Below are 13,192 nucleotides of genomic sequence, written 5' to 3'. Positions count from 1 at the left end.
GTGACCCTTAGAAACAGGATTTACTATGGCATGTGGAGTGTCAATGCTCAGTGGGAGGGGACACCACGGACTGGCAAACTCTAGAAAACAGATACAATCAGTGTGAAAACAAACAAGAAAGGCTCTCATTAAAACTGATGTGCCCGGGACTGGGGAGACATTTCAGTTAGGGAAGCACCTGCTGTCCCAAAAGACCTGAGCTTGGGTCCCCAGCACTGCGTAAATTCCAAGTGTAGCGAATCTGTAACCCCAGTGTTGGGGCACAGAGGCAGGGGGATCCCCAAACTCACTGGCCAGGCAGTGTAGCCAAGCAGTGAGCTCCATGTTCAGGAAGTCCGTGGCTCACAAAGTGGAGTAGAGAGACTAAAGAAACACCTGATATCAGCCTGTGGTCTGCACAAGCATTAAAGACATACAGGCACATGAGTGCACACACACACAAGCACACACTTGGACATACACGTGTGAGTGCACACACACACGCACACACATACACTCATGCACACACACGCACACTTTAAGTGATACGCAGGTATTAGCAGCTACCAAAGAGACATCCTGATTTATGACATTGAACTGAAACCACCAGCGCAGTGAAACAGCACTTTAAAAGATCGTTAATGTAGAAAGTCCAGTGGAAAAAGATTCATTCCCTTCCTCACTTAGGAGCCAGATAAAAACAAATACCTAATTTAACTGAACATTTTTTTTTTTAAAAAAAATCTATCAGTTTTTATAACCTTAAAATCTTACCCAAACTGGCATGTTTGGGTTTACATAAATACATGTTCATACATTTTTAATTCCCAGAAGTGCAGGCACGAGCCTGTGGGGGAGCACGGTGGGGAGCACGGCTGCCCACTGCCACTGTTTACCACTCCCTACTGTCTGACTGCTGGAGGTTAGCGGGGCTAGGACCCATGCACAGCTCTTAGCCTTTACCCTGGATCTCACGAGGAAATCTCTGCCTTTGTTCAAAACATCTCAACAAGTTCACCTCTGAACTAACTGAGATTGGCTAACAGACACTTGGCACAAAAGGGCTGAGGAAAAGCATTCTTAAAGTCTCTCGGGCTGTTCATCATCTAGACACAAATGAGTTAGCATCCACGGCGTTCAGAAGGTAGAGTTCAGGCTGAGCTGTCAATCCCAGGTGACACTGAGGACAAAAACACGGGAGAGAATTAGTGTGACTTTCAAGGAGTCACATGGTAAACTCAGTTTAGTCCCTTGTCTCAGTACTTCTATTAGAAAGGGGGGGGGGGGGCTAGAGAGATGGCTCATGGGTTAAGAGCACTCACTGTCTGCTCTTCAGAGAATCTAGGTTCAATTCCCAACATCCACATGGTAGCTCACACTGTCTGTAAGTTCCAGGGGAAGCAACACCCTCATACAGACATACATGCAGGCAAAACACCAAGGCACATAAAGTACAATTTAAAAGAAGAAAAGAAAATGGCTTATGTGTATATGAGGTTGTTTAAATTCAAGGACAATTTTAATTTTAGATTTTTATTTTATGTGCATTAGTATGTCTTGCCTTCACATATGTAGTGTGCATGCGTATCTGGTATACATGGAGGTCAGGAAGGCATTGGATCCCCTGGACTGGGTCCTTTGCATGAGCAGGTGCTCTTCACCGCTGAATCATGTCCCCAGCCCATGAAGAACAACTCCATTAGAGGTTCAAAGACAAAGTCTAGGGCAGACAAGCCACTTCGAGCAGGAGATGGAAGATCCTAGGGCAGACAATCTGCCCCAAGCAGGAGATGGAAGACCAAAGCCAGTGTGAGGGTCGTCCATGTCCACACAGCAGTCAGGCATCCAGGGGCAGAGGGGGTTCTTTAGGGAAAGGGAGCCCAGAGTGTCAGGGAAAGCAAGCACACACATGTAAGAAGGGGAAGTTTCTCATGTATGCGTTTTGTAGCTGTGGAGTAGTTCCAAATATTTCACGCCGGAGCGAAAAGAGGAAGGATGGAGACAGTGCCAAGTGCACCTTGGGACAGAGCCTTGGGACTCAACCATAGGATAATATGACCAAACACAGAGCGCCTCTGTCTCAGCACTGTGTGTGAATCAGACTTCAAATAATCTAATCTCTGAGCCCTGTAATTCTGGTCCTATTATCATCTGACACTTGAGAAAACCCTCCCATTAAAAGAACAAAAGTGTACTGAGAAAGGGGTAACCTATGGGTCCCCAGTGTTTGTCATATTGAATCAGGAATCTCAGCTGTCTTCATGTCGTGCACTCTCTGAGTTTTTAAAGCAGGATTCATGCAGTTCAGGCTGGCTTCAAAACTACTCTAGAGCTGAGGATGATCTTGACTGGATAGCAGCCCCACCTCCCAGGTCCTGGGATTATACTAGTTTATAATCATGCCCCAGTCTCAACTGTTTTAAAAATTTATTTCCATCCAGGTGATGGAGGTCCACACCTTCAATCCCAGCATTTAGTAGGCAGAGGCAGGTGAATCTCTGTGAGTTAGCCAATAAGAAGCTAGAGCTAATGGGCCAAGCGGTGATTTGAGTAATATAGTTTCTGTATGTTTATTTTGGGGATGAGTAGCCGGGAACCAGCAAACAGCTTCCTCCAACAAACAAGTGTAACATTGGCCCAGAGTCCATCCACCCAGAAGGCAATCATCTCCCATGATTTTCATGACTAATGTAAATTTTACAGAAGTATATTTGAGTTGTAGATAATCCATTGTCCAATGGTAACAGGATATTAACCACCAGAATGTGGCTCCGTGGCCTTTGGGAATGGACTAGGTTTTCATTTATGTCTGTTCAGAGTTAAGTAGGGAGATGGGTTTTCAATGAATAATTCATTATAATGGACCTGGAGTTTTCTAAAGTGAGCTGCGTGTAGCACTCAAAGATTCATGGTGAGTTTATTTGAGGTTGTGCCTACATTAGGAGGTCAAATCTCTCTCTGATAAATTTGATAGTGTTTAGTCTACATTAGGGATAATTTTAGAACTTCTCTCGTGTCAGACATTTTCCAAATTATACTTGCAAACAAGAAACCACTTCAGAAAACTGAGTTGGTTGGAACATCAATTACTTTCAATGTGCCTTTACCCTGGCAGGTTTCTGTGTCCTCTCACTGGCTTACTTTGGGAACGTAGGAGAATAGGAGAGCCAAGTTTTCCTGAAAAATTATTGTAGAAAAAAAAAAAGATATTTTTAAAATTTTAAGTTACAATTCACCCCAAAGCCCTTGGGTTTTATTTTCAGCTTCAGAGGCCATGTGATCACAGACGGTGAGAAGTAACAAGTAACTGTAAGGAAAGTGTTCAAAGAAAGATAAACAAATGTTTAACATGGCTTAGCCTGGAACACAAACTTTTCCTTCTCTCTTTGCTCCATCCCTCAGCTGAGTCTCCAGCCTGAGAACTTTTCAGAGCAAGTTTTTCCAGAGGGCCCCTGGATATCTGTGGATAATAACAAAGTGATTAATGTTCTAACCAACTCAGCCCAATGAAGTCTAGCTAAAAACTGAGTACAGCCCTAAAATGTGCAGAGTGGAGGGGAAGGGGTCGTGGGTGTTTGAAATTGAAAGTGTTCATGCTTTGTGTTCATAGAAATTGATGGCTTTTTAAAACTCTGAATGACTTGATCAAAGGAATGTTTGTAAGAACTCCTCTGGCAGTGACATACTAGATGGGCTTCAGTGCAGAGACCACACAACACTGCCGAGCCTCCAGCTTATCGGGTGCAGACGTGGAGAGCACGTCCACACATATGGACATGTGCATAGGTCCATAGCTTCCTCTTGTTCACACCTCACCTCCGCACTGAGTTCACACTTTCTTTACTAACCTCACACCTCACAATTCAATCCCCACACTGGGTGGATCCACTGAGCAGGTTATATAAGGAGCTTCCTCTGTGTTGGTTGAGCTATTTATTACACGGATATGATTCACGATGGGGTCCCACTGAGGTTATATTTAAAACAAAGATGTGTCAGTGCACTGGGAATTGCAGAACCTGTTGGAGAAGCAGAAGGGGAGTCATGTGAAGAGGAGGCACAGATGTGTGTGAAAGAGAATGGGCAAAGGACCACCAATCCAGTCACAGGAGACATCCATCCCTTCATGGTAATCTTGTTATATTGTCTGGGTTGACCTTCAGCCTCTGTCACAAATGATCCTGCTAACTCAGCTTCCTGGATAGCTGAGAAGGCAGGTGTGCACCACTGCACCCAGCTGGGTCTTCATTTTGTTTCCTTTGGTAAAATTTTATTTATTTGTTTGTTTATTTGTTTATTATTGTCTCAGGGGAGGAGGAATGTGTATGTCATAGTGTACATGCAGAGGTTAGAAGATACCTTCTGGAAGTTGGTTCTCTCCTTCCACCATGCAAGCTCCAGGGACTGAGCTTGAATCTTCAAGCTTGGCAAGCCCTTCTCCTCACTGAGATGTCTCACAAGCCCTGAGTCTTCATGTTGTAGTAGAAAAAAAAAAAAGACAGTCATGATGAGGCAGGCAATGTGTATATTAAAAATCCTAGTGAGTTCACCTCAGTTGCCACAGATGAGGACACGATGAGAAGACAGCAATCAGCTTAAACAAACAAACAAAAGGCTTTCACAGAGCCCAACAGTGCTGGTGCCATGACTTTGAATTCTCAGCCTTCAGAACCACGGGAAAAAGATCCCTGCTTACTTTAAACTCCCCAGATTCTGGTATTATGTTAAAGCAGTCAAAGCTAAGACAGCCATCAAATATTGAAAAAGATTAAAGGTCAACATAATTTAAGCAGACAAACAAAGCAGTGAAGATGGACACTAAAAAGAAACCCCACACTAGCTCAGAATTGAGTATAATAGAGGATTATTTATTTAGGTAGGGGCAGACTCACAGATCACAGTCTTCTGCTCAAATGGGAAACAGCAACTGAATCCTGCAGCTGGAAGAGAGGCCGGATGCATGATAGGAAGGCAATATGACTAGAATGCAATTAAGATTGGATTCACCCTATACACATATGCCTCCTGTAATTTTTCTTCAATGACAATCAATTCTTTTTCTGCTCCAGCTGTTAATTCTCTGGGACTATGTAAGTCTTTGTCACCATCTAAGGTTTTGTTTCAATGAACTATTAGAGCAGGTATTATCTCAACAGCTGGTTGTAGACTGGAAATGTCTCCTAACAGTCTTTGAAAGTCATTAAGAGTCTGCAATCGATCTCTCCTAATTCATGGCTTTTGTGTTCTAATTTCTAATAAAAGAAACCTATTTTTATAACCTAGGTAATTGACAGAATCTCCTCTCTGTATTTTTTTCAGGAGCAATTTGTAAACAAACAAACAAAAGGCTTTCACGGAGCCCAACAGTGCTGGTGCCATGACTTTGGATTCTCAGCCTTCAGAACCACGGGAAAAAGATCCCTGTTTACTTTAAACTCCCCAGATTCTGGTATTATGTTATAGCAGTCAAAGCTAAGACAGCCATCAAATATTTTGGCAAGACTTTCTTTACTTCTTCACATATTCTTTCTAAAGTATCTATATTTGTATTAGCATAATGCAATCCATGTAATGGTAAGTTATAGATTTAGGAAATTTTCTTACCTATTATTTCTAATGGCTGACTTACAAAATATTGGCATAGGGTGAAGCTATTGAGCATTCTCTGTGGAAGGACAGTCCTCTGATACCTCTTAGTAGGCTAAGAATTATTATAAGTGGCACTGTGATGGCAAATTTTTCTGTCTTTTTTTTTTTTTGTAGAGGTATAGTGAAAAAATCTTTTAAATCAATAACTATAGGAGGCCATCATTTGGTAGTAGAGAAGGCAAAGGAATTCCAGATTGTAGAGGGCCCATAGGTTGAACTACCTTATTTATGGCTCTTAGATCTGTCACAATTCTCCATTTACCAGATTTCTTTTTTACAACAAACACAGGAGAATTCCAAGGGCTGGTTGATTCTTCAATATGGTGAGCATCTAGTTGCTCCTGTAACAGCTGTTCTAAAGCCTGCAGTTTGTCTTCTTTTAAAAACCACTATTTAACCCATGTTGGTTTCTCAGTTAACCATTTTAAGGGTAGAATCATTGGTACCTCTAAAGGTTTGCTAGTTGCTTTATGTTCTTGTACAGCCTGAATGGCTGATGACCTTTGTGTATAGTACATTATAATATCCTTCCCAGAAATATGAGTTTATGGGACTACAGGAATGTTAATCTGGGTATTCCTTTGCTACAGTAGGTCAGGACCCCATAAATTCACTGCAATATTAGCTACATACAGTCTCTGTCCTTCTAGCCCTATGCATTCAACCATCCTGTGCTTGTTTCACTCGAGATAGGGTTCCAATTCCTAGTAATTGAACATGTGCTTCTTAAAGAGGCCAATTTGGATGCTAGAATTCTGGAGTAATGATACTCACATCCACACCTATGTGTATCAAACCCACAATTACAATGCCATTTATACGCTCTCTTAGCTTTGGCCTTTGATCATTTATAGAAGTCTGTGAAATATATGTTTCCTATTACCTATTGGAATTTTTGATTCACCATCAATGTTTATCCCATCATCCAGGACAGTATGGGTTTTTTTTTTTTACAGAAGGCTCTGGATTTTTTAATTTTCCTGGTGAGACATGCCCTCCACAGTGACTGGAAATGATGACTGGACCAATTTTGACTTGGGGCCTGCAAGAGGTCCCCCAAGGAGTTTCCCAATGATATCAGGTTGCCTTGTCTGTCTTTTATTGATCTGTATTCATTGGTCTAATGTCAGCCTTTGCCACACTTTGTACATAATCCAGAAGGTTGATAACTTTTATTTTTGCCACTCCAAGAGGAGACATTATTTCTAGGAATTCCTTGTCTACAATCCCTTCTCAGATGCCCTATTCTACCACAATTAAAACATTTGGCATTTTGATGTCTCCCCATACCTTTGGAAATTGTTTCTCCTACCCAAGATTCAGTATTATAGTCAAATGTCTCAATGTTCATTTTATGCATGATCCATTCATCCCTTGGTGCTGATCTAACCTCTAAAGGCCCAAGTATATTTTTACATTCTGAGTTGGCATTTTCCAAAGTCAGAGATTCAATAAGTACTCGTTAGCATCTGGGTCTGTTACTCCTATTTGTGCAGCCTTAGTTAATCTTTGTAAAAAGTCATTAAATGGTTCTCTCTGGCCCCGGTTAACCCTGGTATATGATTCAATTTGTTTTCTTAGTTCTTGAATCCTGTCCCAAGCATTTAAGGCTGACAAAATTTGTTCATTGTAAATAGCTTGAGCCTGTTGGTTAGCATAAGTGTGCTCAACAAGAATTTGATCTTGAGAAGTCTCACAACCTTTTGCTTTTCCCGGTTGTTCTAAATTTTTGCCTTTTCTCTGAAATAACATTTCCATACCAGTTGAAGCCTGTCATCCAGGACTGCTAAAACTAACTGAAGCCAGTCATGTGGGGTATCCTTAATGCTAGAAGCCCATGTCTTTATCATCTCTCTAACAAATACAGAGTGTAAGCCATAAGTTACTACTGATTGCTTAATTTCTTTTAGATCATCATTTTTATAGGTATCCATCTACCTTCTTTGCATCCTTTTGAGCCTTTAGAACCTGATGCTTTGTCAGAGTAGATTACAGAGTAGGAAGCTAAAACCCTGGGTATGTCATCTCTGACAGGTACTAGCGATGTTGAATCCTATCCTTGTACCTTCTTTCCCTGTTCATCAGCTCCAATAATTTCCTCAATCGTTTCAAATCTTTTTACTACTGTCTTTTGAAAAGCTTGAATCTCTTGGCCTGTATTCTAGTGATTTCAGTGAGGCACCTAGCCTCTGGTTCTCATTCTGCACGTGTGATTCCAAGGTCTGAAGCTTTTCCTTTAAGATAACATCTCATCTTCGGACATTATTTGGATTGTTCAGATTGCCTTCCTGGAGAGATACTCTATCTGCTAACCCATCATAACTTTTTTAACAGATTCTGATCATCAAATTCAATAGTATGAATTTATTCAGATAACTTCTCCTTACCCTTTGACATGGATTGAATTCTGTCTGTCAAATTGTTATCCTTTTCAATAGTACTATTTTTTTTCAGGTAACTTTTGATTTATGATGGTATTAATCCTGTCAGCTAGTTGTTCATTATTAGTCTGTAAAGACTATATTATTTCTAAAAGAGCCTTATTTTTATCTCTGTTATCAAATCATTTTCTTATGGATATAATATGAAAAATAAAACTGAGTCTGAATATCCAATAAATAGATGTATTGCATTAACCATATAAGCCTTGCAGAACACAATCCATAGTATCAGCAAACAGGTTACTAAAACTCTGCATGTTAATGTCTGCAATTATATAACTTTCAAATTTATTAATTTATTAGTTAATAAAATATTTATGAGGTCTGGTAAATTGTTTTAGGTGTAGTAATCTTTATTGTCCAGGTGTTATCTTTGCAGAGTCCCCACCAATGGCCACACAACTGGTGGCACCAGGAACAGTTCTGCACAGCTTTGGTTTTATGCCTTGGTGCTGGTTAAATACTGACAAATATGCTTTGCTTGACAAAATAAAAGCAATTATGTACACAGAGAAAAAAAAGCAATTATGTACACAGAACTCCAGAGCAAGGAGCACAAACCAGAAGGTGTGCCAGTTGCCGTGTAGCAGGGAATGTGGCAGTGGGGGGATTAGTTTTCACAGCATAGATGTAAAAATATATTAATAAACTATGAATAGGGCATGCACCAACATGCATCAGTTATCAGAAAGAGCATTTTGCCAACCCAACTATTCAAAGAAGGATGAAAACCCTCTGACCACTTCTTCAATCTTTATGCTACTTTTCTTTCTGTGTTCTTGGTTAATTTGGAAGAAAGGGCTAAGGCTATTTTCTAGTGCCTTCCTTCCTCCCTCTTCTGATTTCAAGCTGAACAGCATGGGGACAGCATTTACTTGTCACTAGGTCTGCTGTCCCCCGACTTCTCATCCAGTGCATCCCAGTCCCTTACTGCTGGAAAGAAGTTAACTTAACAGGAGTATGGGGAGAGGAGTCTCAGGTTCACAGAGTGGCCCAAGGCTCAACGGGTAAGCTTGACTCTGAGGTGTACCAACTCCCCACCTGGAAACGTGGCAGTGGAAAGTTTGCTAGTGATAAGGTCACAGGCACTTATCTGACTCCTGTGTTTACCTTTCATTTGGTCAATGTCTAACAACAAGAAAGGGAAATGGTGTTCATATGGAAGCTTTTTATTTTGGTTTTTCTTGTGTTTGAGGGCTGGAGACTTAGCTCAGTAATAGACTATTTTCTCAGTATATAAAAAGTCATTCACCACACCATGTACACATATGAATAACAACCTGTCATTTCCAAAAGGTACTTACGGGGGTCTAAAGAGGTTATTCCTTGGCTGAGACTACTCAGTGCTCTTGCAGAGGGCCCAGGTTGGATTTCCAGCACCCATATCAGGCAGCTCACAACTGCCTGTAACTCCAGCTGTAGAAACTCTGGCCTCCAAAAGCACTTTATTCATCCATGTGGAGACCATATAGAGAAGCAGGCACACATATAATACACATAAATAAAAATTAAAAATGTAAAAGTTACTTGTATTATAAACATTAAAAAGTTACCTCCTTTTAGAATCTGAAATTCTCTAATACTTAACTCTTTTTTCTACACACACCTTTTCAGAGCATTTTTTTTCCATCACCCCTATCTCTGCTCCAGAGCCATCGAGAACCATTCACTCTGTGGATCTCTTGTTTCTCCAGTCACTCAACAAAGGATTTCCCTGGTACCCTTGAATGCCCTTGAATGACTTCTGTTTTACTGCAGTCCTATTCAACGTCCAAGTTCAACTCAAGTGTGCAGTATCTTCAAACTGGAAGAAAATTATCTGGATGGTCAAATATACCAGGTCACCGGCACCAGGGCAGTGGGAGCAAAAATAAAAGCCAAGAAATAGTTTGCTTTCTCAGAGAATCTCTTAACTAGTTGTAATATTTGATACAGTTATGGGAAGGATGAAATTTAAAAATAAAGTCTGGTGGAGAAAAGCCTACTCATAGCAGTGGGTCTCAGAATGTGCATTGTGGACCAGCAGCCTCAAGATCACTTGGGAACTCGTGAGAAATAGAAAGTCCCAGGTTCCACTTCAGACCAGCACTCCTGGTAAGGAGACTGTCACCTATGACTCCACAAACTTGGGGCATCTTGCCATTGAGATATGCTGGGTTTGCAAACAGCTGAAAAAAAGGTGTGTGATAATTATTTTTCCATTGCTGTGATAAAAATAATCAAAAGCAACATACGGAAGAAATTTGTTCTGGTTGATGACTCCAAAGAGACAAGAGTGCATCATAGTGGAGACATGGTGGCCTGCAGCAGGCACAGAGGCGGGAGCAGAAAGATGAGAGATCACATCTCAGCCACAAACATGAAACAGACAGAGTGAATTGGAAGTGGGGCGGAGCTATATACACTCTCAAATCCCACCCTCAATGATGAGTTTCCTCCAAGAAGGCCATCCCTCTTAAATCTTTCCAGACAGTGCTACCAATTGCGGAATAGAAGCCTATAGGGGACATTTTTCATTCAAACCATCATGAGACCTGAAGATGGTCAGAAGTAAAACTTGTTTTCAGCTATAAATTCCTTTGGAGGGAAGGGGAAAGTGTTGACAGCTGAAATGTCTCATCATACTGAAGCAAACTAGACTAGGCACTGATATTATGCCAGTGGTGGTGTGACTTGGAGATATCCATTAACATTAGGCCACCCTACTAAGAGGAAGTCCCTCCCATATGACTATGGAGCGATTTCAGTAAAAGGGTAGATTATGATTTGGGTATGGGTAATCTCTGAACCCATGTCTCACCAGACTTCTCTTTTCCTATGTGCTCTAAGTCAACCCTACAAATATTTCTAAGATGCCATTTATTGTGATGGTGAAGTCAGTTATAGCCTAATCAGCCTGGGACCTCTTCCAAAGCAAAATTCCATCACTATTCCCAGGCTGGTATAAATCCAGGTATAGTTTTTACTCAAAATAAAGGTAGACAAGCCATTAGAATGGGGGTGAGAAAGTGCGGTTTCTGCATCTTTGGTTTCGCCTCAGGCTCACCGTGTATTCTAATGGTATGCTCCCACTCTCATCTCACTTTGTGTAACGTGATGCCCCAGTGCAAGCACTCTAGAACATTTATCCTGCATGCTCCATTATCTCCACAATGACTTGTTTGTTCTTGTCTGGATCTGGTCCTCTCCCTCTTGGCCACCTCCTAAGCATTCCCCCAAACCCAATGAGCCAGAGAATGTCTCTGCTTTTAATCACTTCTCTGTATATTACCCATCCTTCCAAAGTCTTCCCAGACCATATGACTGTTTCCACTCACATTTGGATCAATGTCTTCTCTCCACTTGGGTCCTGGCTTCACGGTTTGACATCACACCTTCAAGTCATCCACCCTGGAAATCAGACCTTAGTTGGTCATTACCCACAGGCTAAAGTCAAACCTCCCTTCCCTGGGAAAAGTTCTCTCCTCTCATCAATTATCATTGTCAATTATTGTTGAGTCACTCTCCAGCCTTAGTGGAGTCTCTGGCTCCTCTCTCTCTCCCCCCCCCCCAGTTTTCCTCAAACCAGACAGCATCTAAATCTTCATTTGTCTCCTTATCCTTTATGTTTATGTTCCTCTGTCTTTCGGAGCACTGGTCAGAGCATTAGCTTTTCCCTTGCCCTCTCTCCTCCAACAGAGGAGGTAACACTATAAATTCCTAATCACCAGTGTCAACGGGACATCCATACTGAAGCAATACCTTGTCAACCTAGTCTCAATTCAAAATACTTGTACTCTTCTCAATTCCCCCGTTCTCACCCACAGAAGATAACTTTTCTTTCCATTAAAGAGGTAAAAAGTTACCACCTAGAGAAGCTGCTAGGGGCTGAGTTGTGCCCACTAAATGGTCATCTGTTAAAGTCCTAACCCTTAGTATCTTTAAGTGCTAGTACCTTTGAAGAGGCAATTACAGTAAAATAAGATCCTTCAGTATGGTCATGGGAGTTGGACACCTACTGTGGTACAATGATCTTGACCCTGTAAAGATTTGTCACTTGCATTGGTTTAATAAAATGCTAATTGTCCAGTAGCCAGACAGGAAGTATAGGTGGGGCCACTATTATAGGAGAATTTTGGGAAGAGAAAAGGCTCAGTCTGTAGTCATCACCCAGATGCAGAGGAAGCAAGATGAGAATGTCTCACCAATAAAAGGTATCAAGCCACATGCCTAACATGGATAAGAATTATGGGTTAATTTAAGATGTAAGAGTTAATAAGAATCCTGAGCTAATAGGCCAATGGGTTTATAATCAATGTAGGCCTCTGTGTGTTTCTTTGGGACTGAACTGCTGCAGGACCGGGTGGGACAGAAACCTCTGTCAACAGATACCCAGTCTTGCTCCTACTAGGAAAGGAAAGGCCAGTTTTCCCTAAGAGTATAGCTCCTGGCAACTCAACCATGCTTCAACAGAATAATAAACATCCAAAAATATTTGGAACAGTACAAATTGGTCTTGAAGGAGTTTTTAAAAGGGCACAATTTGGGTGGATAGGTGAGAAGGGGTGGATTTCAGAAGAATTATAGGAATGAACATAATCAAAATACATCATACAAACTCTAAAGAATAAAGACATTTTAAAAAGAATATAAATGAACATTATACCGTACATATGTGGGACCCAAGCTAATATGACTGATGTCCTCAGAGAAGATCAAGACCTGGGGAAGATCATGTGAAGACACAGGATGACAACCATCTACCACCCAGGAAAGGAAGCCCCAGAAGAAGGCAAACCTTGTACCTTGAGCCTCTAGAACAAGGAAAAATCGAGCCACTTAGTCTGTAATATTTGTTGCACTGGTCCTGGAAAATCCATATAAATGCTCTCATCTGACCACCAACAAGTATCTTTTATTCCTCTCTTGCTATCAGTTAGACTGCTCCCACTCTCTCTGTCTTTTTGAGGGGCCTCATCTTCCTCCTGATACACACACTCCCTCTATTTTTGTTTGAGGCCTCCTCTTCCTCCTGATACTTTACCTAACAGTCTTCTTACATGAATAGCAAACATCTCGCCTTTACTTCCTACAGTCAATAGCCTTCCTTGACTTGACTTTTCCAGTCGCCTTAGCCATCTCTG

General features: G+C 41.3%; 1 long non-coding RNA gene across 1 annotated transcript; it reads right to left on the bottom strand.

Annotated features, from left to right (window-relative positions):
- Positions 1-715: 715 nt before the first annotated feature.
- On the bottom strand, positions 716-11,460 carry LOC126514757 (uncharacterized). The gene is made up of 5 exons (XR_007595668.1): positions 11,387-11,460; positions 9,374-9,512; positions 4,872-4,919; positions 4,339-4,448; positions 716-1,159 (listed from the first exon to the last, which is right to left on the bottom strand). It is a non-coding gene; the product is annotated as an uncharacterized lncRNA (long non-coding RNA).
- Positions 11,461-13,192: the final 1,732 nt, after the last annotated feature.

The sequence above is a fragment of the Alexandromys fortis genome, unplaced genomic scaffold (assembly GCF_014885135.2).
Source record: "Alexandromys fortis isolate MF-2015 unplaced genomic scaffold, M_Fortis_MF-2015_v1.1 scaffold_125, whole genome shotgun sequence".
Lineage (NCBI taxonomy): Eukaryota > Metazoa > Chordata > Mammalia > Rodentia > Cricetidae > Alexandromys > Alexandromys fortis.
Note: the sequence above shows the minus strand (reverse complement) of the source record. Positions and strands in the feature narration are given on the sequence as shown.